Raw genomic sequence first — 9345 nt, 5'->3', positions numbered from 1 at the left:
CCCCCATCCCATGTGAGGACATAGCAAGATGGTGACCATCTACAAGCCAGGAAGAGTGCTCTCCCCGGAAACCTGATGTGTTGGTACCTTGATCGTGGACTTCCAGATTCCAGCACTGTGAGAAAACAAACCTCTGTTATTTAAGCCCCGCAGTCTGTGGGGTTTTGCTATGGCAGCCGAGCAGGCTAAGACAGGCCCCATCACTATTCCCATTTTACAGAGGAGGAATTTGCAGCACAGGGAAGCTAAGTGGCTTTCCTAAGGACACCCCGTTTGCCTTTGACTTTGATCTCTTCACCTCTCAGGGTCCTGTTTTTCTGATAGGAAGAGGAAAGGTGGAAATAGATCAGGGGCCATAAACTCAAATGTCAACAGGCGGGCTGGCCCGGTGGCACAGGGGTTAAGTTCACATGTTCCGCTTCTCAGTGGCCCGGGGTTCACCGGTTCAGATCCCAGGTGCGGACATGGCACCACTTGGCAAAAGCCATGCTGTGGTAGGAGTCCCACATATAAAGCAGAGGAAGATGGGCACGATGTTAGCTCAGGGCCAGTCTTCCTCAGCAAAAAGAGGAGGATTGGCAGTAGTTAGCTCAGAGCTGATCTTCCTCAAAAAAAAAAAAAAAGTCAACAGGCATCAGGTAGATGACACAAATGAGTGAAGTCAGCAGAGTGGGAACCAATGGCAGACTGGAGCGGGCAGGCCCCTTCAGAGAGGACAGCCGTGAGTCAGCTGCACCCAAGGGTTGTCCAAGTGGCTAGTGTTCTCAGATCTACAGTTTTTAAAGACAAACTTGGAAGTCTGGATCTTTTTGGGAAATGTTGTGGTTTTTTAATTATTGGCAACAAATGCCATCATGGTACAGTAGGCAGGCCAATTAAGACAACTCCACGGGCCATGAGTGGCATACCATGTCCAGTTTGCCCCCTCTGGACGAGACGATTTTTCTACACTCCTTTTTTCTCCTGCCTCTCCCCTTGGCCATGCTTCTCTGCCTTTGGCAATATTCCTGTGTGCAGACTCTAAACCCCCTGCCTTCGGGAAGATGAGTGCCATCATGATCCAGAATTGCTTCAAGGTACAGTCAGTGCAGAGAGTACTGTGAAGACTCGGCTGAGCTGAGTGACACTGAGCCCGTTTCCTTTTCTGAAAATTGATCCAATAACACCCACCTCACAGGAGTTCCAGAAGGAGCCGAGAAGATCATGCGGGAGGAAGCAACTGGCAGATAATGCCCTCGCTGTGTGTCGACCCCCTGCGAGGCTCAGAAACTCTGTGCTCGGTGCTTTCCATTCATCCTCAGGTGGCTCAATATTGGGTGTTGGAGCTCCTTACCTACAGGGCACTGATGCTTCATTGGCTGTAACATGCTTGCAATACAAACGATCGGCAAAGTTCTAAAAGGCAGCAGAGAATGTTCTGGAGAGCCCAGGGGCATGGCTGGGAGGTAGAGAATTTGTCAAGGGTGAGAGCAGCAGTGATGTCACCCCTGGAAGACAGGAACAAAACAGCATCCTCTGCTCTTGGGGTGTTGGAGGCATAATTAGTAAGACTCTTTGTAACAATGCACTGAAGTTCTACCCCATGCTTAACAGCTCTGCGTAAAAATTCCAGTGGGTCCATTTTTAGTTGGGGCTAATGTGGGTTAAACACTCAGGCTGCCCAAAATACCCTCAATGAGGCTCCCCAGGAGGGGGGTTTATTTACTGCACTGCTGGTTAAAGAACACTTTATCTGCTCTGGATCCTCTTTCACCAAACCTTTATCAGTGTGGTTTTTTTGGCTGCTGGTGGTTTGTTTTTTTAATAAATGAAAGCAGATTGTGTGGGTTCCAAGGCTGTGACTCAAGTGAGCTGTGTGCCAGCTGTGAGGGAGACCGAGCTGGGTCCTCTGGGGCCAGCCCTCTCTTTGCAGAGCTGAGAGGAGTCATCATTGAGGAGAAATGCAAAAGAAGGAGGCAGCTTAAATTAAAAAGAAGGGAACAGCTCAGCGGGGGAGGGATGATTGGAGGAGAACATTAGCCAGGAGAAGAAGAGGGGGTTAAGGGCAGCTGAGGTTTCCAGAAACAAACTGGCCAGGGACAGAGAGGAGAGCAGAGGACAGCTCCAGGGGGGTGCTCTGGAGAGCTCCCCAAGAAGCCCAAGACACCAACCCACGTGGTTGTGGAGGAGGACCCCACAGAGCAGAAGGGAGGATCTGAGGGAAGCTGCATTCTGGGCTGGATTGAAACTCTGGATTAAAACTAAATCCACTCTGGGCAGATCAAGGAAAGGCTTAAAAGGTGTGACCTTGGGAAGAACCTTCTGCCACAAAAGCCAGGAGATCCTAAAATGCATTTTCAGAAGAGATAATAGCAATGCATTTGGAGTAGACAAGAGCCCTCACTGGATTTGAGACTCAGCCCTGCCACAGGGTGATGGATCATTCTGGGCACACCCTCCCCTCTCGGAGGCTTGGGCTGTAAAACGAGGGGGTTGGGTTAGATCCCTAGGCTGCACAAACCTCGGCTGCACATTAAAATCGCCTGGGGACCTGTAATCCAGACCAAATAAATCAGAATCTCTAGGAGACTAAAGGGTCCAGGCGCCCACATCCCACAAACTAGAATACTGTACGCAGTGAAGTTTGAGACCCGCAGGCTAGATGGTCTCTGGAGGTCTCAGGCAGCCCTGCGGTTCATTAAGCCTTTAGGGAAAGGAGAGGGGATGATTGGCAGGCAGTCCTCCGGAGAAGCAAGCCATGGACCAGATGGCCCTTGAGAGCTCCGCTGCCCCTGAGATTCAGTGATCTGAGACTCCAAGTGGACAGGCTCTCGCTGTCAAGTTCCAGCACGCAGTTCCAGCTGTTTCTCCCCATTAATTATTTCCTCAAGCCTTTACTGAGCACTGACTATGTGCCTGACTCTGTTCTAGATGCTGGGGACACAGCAGGGACCGAGACAGACCCTCAGGACAGACCTGAAACCATGAGGTTTACGAGCAGGTGCAGAGCGGTGCAGAGAGCGGGAAGGGAGGGGAAGTTCGGGAGTCTGTTGATCCGGACAGAGTAGCCCACACTCACACATTATTTCATCAAACCCCAAAGCTTCCCAGGGATCTGTCCTTGCTGCATTAACCCCATCTTCGTTTCCTCCTCCCTCCTCCTTCAGCTGTGAGGTCATCATACCTGCATTTAGCAAGCAAACCTAGGGTCAGAAAAATTCTGCCCCCTGATCCCAAATCCGTACTCTCAAGTGCACACCACGTCATCTCAACTCAGCCTCAGCTCCTCAAGCCGAGGGCTGGCCCTTGCGTCCTCGGGGAGCAGATGGTGTCGTTCAGAGTGTGCAGGCTACAAACAGCCCGGACCCATACTTTGCCTCCGCCTCCTACTGGAGGCCATCACCGTGTGACCTTGGGCACGATACTCAACAGCACCCACCTCGGATCTGCATCTTCAAAATGGGGATTATAATAGTACTACCTTTCACATCGTTGTGAAGAGTAAGTGAAGCAATGAAGGCAAAGCGGTGTCTGGCACAGGATACCTCTCAGTAGGTGGTGACTCTTATCGTCCTAGAGCAGGAGAAGTTAAATGTCCTGTTCTGATTAAGCTAATGGAGAGCCCAGCAAGGTCATATGTTGTGGTGGCATCTGCTCTTTTTCATTTCCCATTAGGGCAGGAGTCTGATACGTTGGTTAGGAGAATGCCAGATGCTCTAACAGGTAGATGTGGAGTCTCAGTGGTTTAATTCAACAGTTTATTCTTTTCTCCAGGTCTAATGGGCCTGGGAGGGGTGATCTGATCCATGCAATCATTTAGGGTCCCAGGGGCTCCATCGTTCTCAAGGCAGCCCAGGGCTTTGACATCCAAGTGGCCCACAAGCCGAGACAGTGGAGGATCACATGGGAGCCTTTTGTGGGCCATGTAGTGAATGGCATCACCTCCACTCACATTCCACTGACCAGAACTCACAGGCCACAAAGAGCCTGGGAAAGGTGCCAGGGGGAAGTGCAGGGGGTGTCTCCAGGGCCTGGCGCCTAGGAGTCTTCGTAGCTGGCAAGGCTACTGTCTCCCCATCTCACACTCCCAGCACGGATGGTGGTCATGCTGTCTGGGACGGGCATTGGGACCACTGCGCATGCGCAGGGCTCGCTCCTCGCGCCTCCCTCTCTGACCTTCTCCAGTTACTTTCCTCCGATTCCTGTTCTCTCTCTGATGGCGCCTACTTTCTATTTAGCTCCTGTGATTGGAGAAAGGTTAGTTGTTCGGCCACGGAGGGCTTTCGTGGAGAGATGCTCTAGGGATTCAGTGAAAAAGGATGTTGGGGGAGGGCGAGGAGAGCCGGCAGAAGAGCCTTCCAGGAAGGAGAGCTGTGGCCACCTCCCTCCAACCGCTTCCTGTGAGATCAGGGAGTTTGACCCCAGGCCGCTGGGCAACCTGGAGCCTGGGAGGGGCTCTTAGCGCCTGACACACTGTCTCCTGATCAGCAGAAGCCCTATCGCCTAGGAACTTGTTAGAAAGGCAAATTCTCAGTACCCCGGCAGACATGCTGAATCAGAAAATCAGCTCAGAAAGATTAGTAACCTGCCCAAAGTCACACAGCTCGGAAGAGGCAGGACAGAAGTGTTCGAACAAGCTCTGGGTGATTGTGGTGCACACAACAAGTCTGAGAATTTCTGCGGCAGGGATGGAGCACGAGGGTGCAAGGAAAGTGCTTCACACTGCCATCCAGTGGCTGCAGACGGAACAGCAGCCCAGCCTCGGCTTTGGACGAACCCTGGCCAAGGAAGCAGTGCTGCTAAGGGTATGTAGAATACCAGGAAGGACGTTCTGAAAAGCGCTGGGGAGCCCACAGGCCCAGCAGGGGGCTCACCCAAGTCTGCCTCCCGGACAGTTCTTAAGACTTAGACCAGAGTGCAGCCCAGAGCCAAACCCGAAGTGTGTTTCCAGAAGGGCAAACCCATGTGGGTTTACATTTCATGGGGACCAGGCACAGCTGGCTGGACCGTGCCTCCGTGATCAGACCCATGACCCCATTAGGGGTCAGGCTCCAAAAGCTGCCGTCATCCTCATGGGGTACCAGGAGAAGCAAACCCCCCTTCCCTTGGAGAGCACACAACTCCAGCTGCGATCCTGCCAGCTGGGCCCCAAGACCCCAGGGTTCACCTGGTTTGGCCCTCCCTGGGCTTCTGTCGGGAGCTTGGGAACCCTGGGGCCAGGGAGCAGAGGGAAAAGAGAAAATGAGATGATCCGTCGGGGCAGGGCCCTCTCAGACTGTGTGTGGGGGAACTGCAGGGATGGGGGTGGCATCTGAGCTCCACAAGGAGGAAATGCTGGGAGACCAAGGCCACTTGCTTTCTCTCTTGCCCCCTGACCTCAGACACAGCAGGGCCGGAAGCTCAGCGCTCTGGGGACTGGCTCTGGTTTTTCATTTTTATGGAAGAATGTGGCAGCTGTGGGGTTCCCAAGGGGATGCACCCAGCTTGCTGAGTAGGCTGTTCCATCCTGACCTCTGGCTTGTCCTGGCCGTGCACTGGAGACACAGACTCTGGGGGAGGAGGCCGGGCAAGGGAACAAGCGTCTGTAGGGCATCCTGTGCTGTGGGGGGAACTCGCAGTCTCCATCTCATTTAAGACACACACACCATCGCGAGGACTCAGCTCAGAGAGGTTAGTAACTTGCCCAAAGTTGCACAACTATTAAGGAGCAGGGCAAACTTTGACTCTAAGATCTAACACCAAAGCCTACATACGCTCTGGCCAGTGCTCTCTACTGCCCACTGCCCCACCGCAGAGCCCCCTGGGCTGACTGTCACGCCAGGCGGTTCTCACGCCCAGAACCCCCCTGGATCCACAAGCAGAGAGAGCCTCGTTGCTCAGCTGCCCTGCCCTCTGCTCCCTGGTCCCTTGTTGGTGGCTCAATGGCGGCTCTGATAAGAGAGGAAGCTCCAGCCAACTTAGGGACCAAGGACACTGGTTGGAGGGAGAGCCTCTCCCCACTGCCCCCAGGTCGGAGGGAAAGTGTCTCCATCCTGAGGCGAGGCTAACGTCTGGAGGATGCCTGTCACCACCCTTAGGGCTCCCACCCAGGGGGTGAGGGCAGAGCCTGAGGTGGGGAGCAGGGAGGAGGGAGCCATGCAGCAGCTCAGCTCTCCCACAGGAGGGACAGATGGGGACCCTGGAGCACCACGGAGCAGCCTGGCCACCATGAGCCCCAGGTGGACGAGGCAGCCAAGCCTGGGATAGTGGTCCCCAGACACCCCACTGTTCTCCTAGGTTCATCAGGTGGGCCACAGCCACATCCCAGTACAGATCACCCAAAACCAAGGTAGCTTTTTAAGATACATTTTCTGCTGCAGACTCAAAACTGCATGCCCGTCACTAAAATAAACACGAGAAAAGCATGCATGGATTTATGCTTTAAACTTTATTCAATATACAATCGTCATCAAAGAGCCTGACATATGTGAACCTCAAGTTCTCTCTGGGTGTCTGATTCAGGAGTGTGTGGGTGGCTCGTTGGACTTTTTGCCTTACAGAAAGCTCCCAAGGATCCCCAGATTTGGGACTCACGATGCAGCTCACAATCATCACCATAATTAGAAGCCCAGAGCATCCACCTCTGTATGCCTGGAATTTCTTCCCTGACTGCCCCTGCGGTCATTGACCCACATCTTCAGTGCAAGGCCCCGAGGATGGGATGGGCATAGAAAGGGGGCTGGCTTGATGGCCCCGGGGACAGCTGCCCCAGACAGACCGGGTTTGGGAGACCTTCTTTCTTGCATAGGGTCTGCAGAGGGCTCAGTGCCACAGAGCAATCCAGGCCACTGTCTCGTGGGTGTTGGGAGGCAGAAGCGCCAGCAGCAGGTTCGTGCCAGAGCTCAGAGAGACAGCACCTGATTCCCTCAAGGTTGGTAACCAGCTCTGACTCCTCCTTGGAGACGTACATCCTTCTGGGTCACAGGTTGGACTGGCGCCTGCCTGCTCACGTTAACTGCCTGAGGCTGGGGCTGCTGCCAGCCACTCCCAGCTTGGGTTTTCTGACCTTCCTTTTCCCAAGGAGGCAGCATGAACAGGAGCGAGGCCGGCCCTGGGAATCTGCACTGGTCCCAGCTCTGTTCTTTTCTAGCTCTGTGCCTTTCAGCAAGGCTGGGTCTGAGTTTACTCTTCTGCAGAATGGTTGTAACCAGTGAGCCTCCAGAATTTTTACAGGAGGCACTTAGGGGTCCCCAGGAAGGAGGTGGGGGTGCTGGGGAGTTGTCTACAAGCACATATACACCATTTTAGTTAGATGACAGGCTTGTTGGGAATGAGTTGGGGGCTGAGAGTCAGGGCGATGCTGAAGCCCCTCCCAGCCGTCTTTGTGCTGCCGTGCGTGGTTTATGTGAATCAAAACCCGCCTCCTTCTGGGGTGATTGTGATGGTCAAACGAGATCATGGAGAGGAAGCCCTGTGGGAATTGTAATGCTCTCAACAGATGGAGCTTATTATTATCCCCTCCTAAAGCAGGACTGTAACTCTTGAGTCAGGAGCCTATAATGGATCAGTGATGTCGCCTGTGGACTCTTCTGCAGAGGGGCCACCAATGAGCACTTTCCCCAGCCCTGGACGATGCTCCAGGTGGTTTTCTTGGGGCTCCTTTCTAAGCCAGGGACGTGGTTGGATCTTCCAAGCCCCCCAAAACTTTGTTTTTGGCAGGAATCTCCATACTCATCCATGGCCCAGGTAGTCCTCCAAATAGGCGGTAAGAGCTTCAGAGGAGAAGGCGACCACTGCCCAGCTGCTCCCGGAGTGTGTGGGATGCTTGGGAAACATCCCTCCCCCCTTTCTGGGTCTGCGGAATCACCTTCTGAGAGCGGGCTTGGACAGTGTGGGGGGGATTGCATTGTTTTGTTTTGTTAATTACAAGCATCCTGGTTATTGTTGTGCAAACTGAATTGGAGTTTTGCACCAGGTTTATCCGGGATCTGGTCCCAGATAGAGTTCCTGCAAACTATTCACATTTGGGAGACTCTTTCCCATTTCTAAAGGGCCCACCTGTCCCTGGAGGGTGATGAAGTGACAGGAACACACAAAATATACCACCCTCATGTCCTTTTGGGACCGTCAGCTGAGACAGTGCAGAGGAAACTTGAGATTAAAAAGAGGACTGGGGAGGTCGGGTTTTAAATGCATTTGGACCTTGCTAAGGGCAGGAACTCCCCACTCTGAGGGGAAAAGCAGAAAACCAGAGGAGGCCTCACAGGGCGCAGGTGGATGCTGATGTCAGACTCAGCTCAAACATCGGCTCTGCCACCCACTTCCCTCACCCACTCCCTGCCCACCACACCCCCACCCACGAGTTTATCCTAACGTGCCACAGCACGTGGCACAGACCCCTCCTTAGTGCTTCCTCACCATTACAATTCCCCATATATCTGTCCTCGCCTGACTATGAGAACTGGCATCAGGTCATGCTTGACTCTGCCACCCCAACCCCTGGCCCAAAGTGCTGATGATGTTTGTTGAGTGAATAAACAAATAAATCCCATAATTAATCTGCTGGACAGAAACCCAGAGGAGACCTTAAATCTTAAGAGATAATTTAAAGAAGAAGAAAAAAGAAGTCCTTATCATACAACTCATCCTTACAAATAATACAGGGAAAACATAAGCAGGCAGAGGAAGGGTGAGGCAAAACCATACTTGACAGTTCTAGAAGTGAATAATTCAGGGAAGTGGTGTCCTGTATGAGTCCAACCCAGCGTGGCCATCCCGGGAGTCACTAGGTGATTCCTAGAGCATAAAAATCAAGACTACAAGCATCTCTCTTTCCCTCCTCTATGCTCTCTCAGAAGCAGGAGGCTCCAGCGTCAAGCCTAGGAGTTTTCCCTGTGGGAAGTGGTAGGAACCCGGTTTCGAGGGCAGAGCCTCATCTCTCCTTAGCTACCTTTTCTCCAAACCAGGTAAAGGTGTCACTTGCTTTCCTCGCTTAGTGGCAATCAAGGGGCTGCAGGAACAGTGTATTCATGCTGTCTTCACCAAGGAAGAAACTGCTTTCCTAGAAGCTGGTTTTTCCTACCCTCCTTTCCTCGCAGCAGAGTCCTCTGCTCCCATCTTAAATCCACCCCATTTTCAGAATCAGTCCAAAGGAAAGGGGAAGGAGGAGGATAAACATCTGAGAGGGAAGAGCGACAGCTGACACTCTCTAGGAATCAGCCTGGCCCTCCCCAGGGCTCCCGTGGGTGGCTGAGTTTGTTTCTGCACAGAAGCAGGTGTCCAGTGGCGCGTGGTCCCGCGCAGGCTGGAGACGCGCCAGCTGTGCCGTCTGCGTTCTTTCTCCACGACTGTCGCAGGTGCACCCGCCGGGCTCGGAACTGTCGGGGT

Source organism: Equus asinus, chromosome 25 (genome assembly GCF_041296235.1).
Source record: "Equus asinus isolate D_3611 breed Donkey chromosome 25, EquAss-T2T_v2, whole genome shotgun sequence".
Taxonomy (NCBI): domain Eukaryota; kingdom Metazoa; phylum Chordata; class Mammalia; order Perissodactyla; family Equidae; genus Equus; species Equus asinus.
This window is presented reverse-complemented; position numbering follows the sequence as displayed.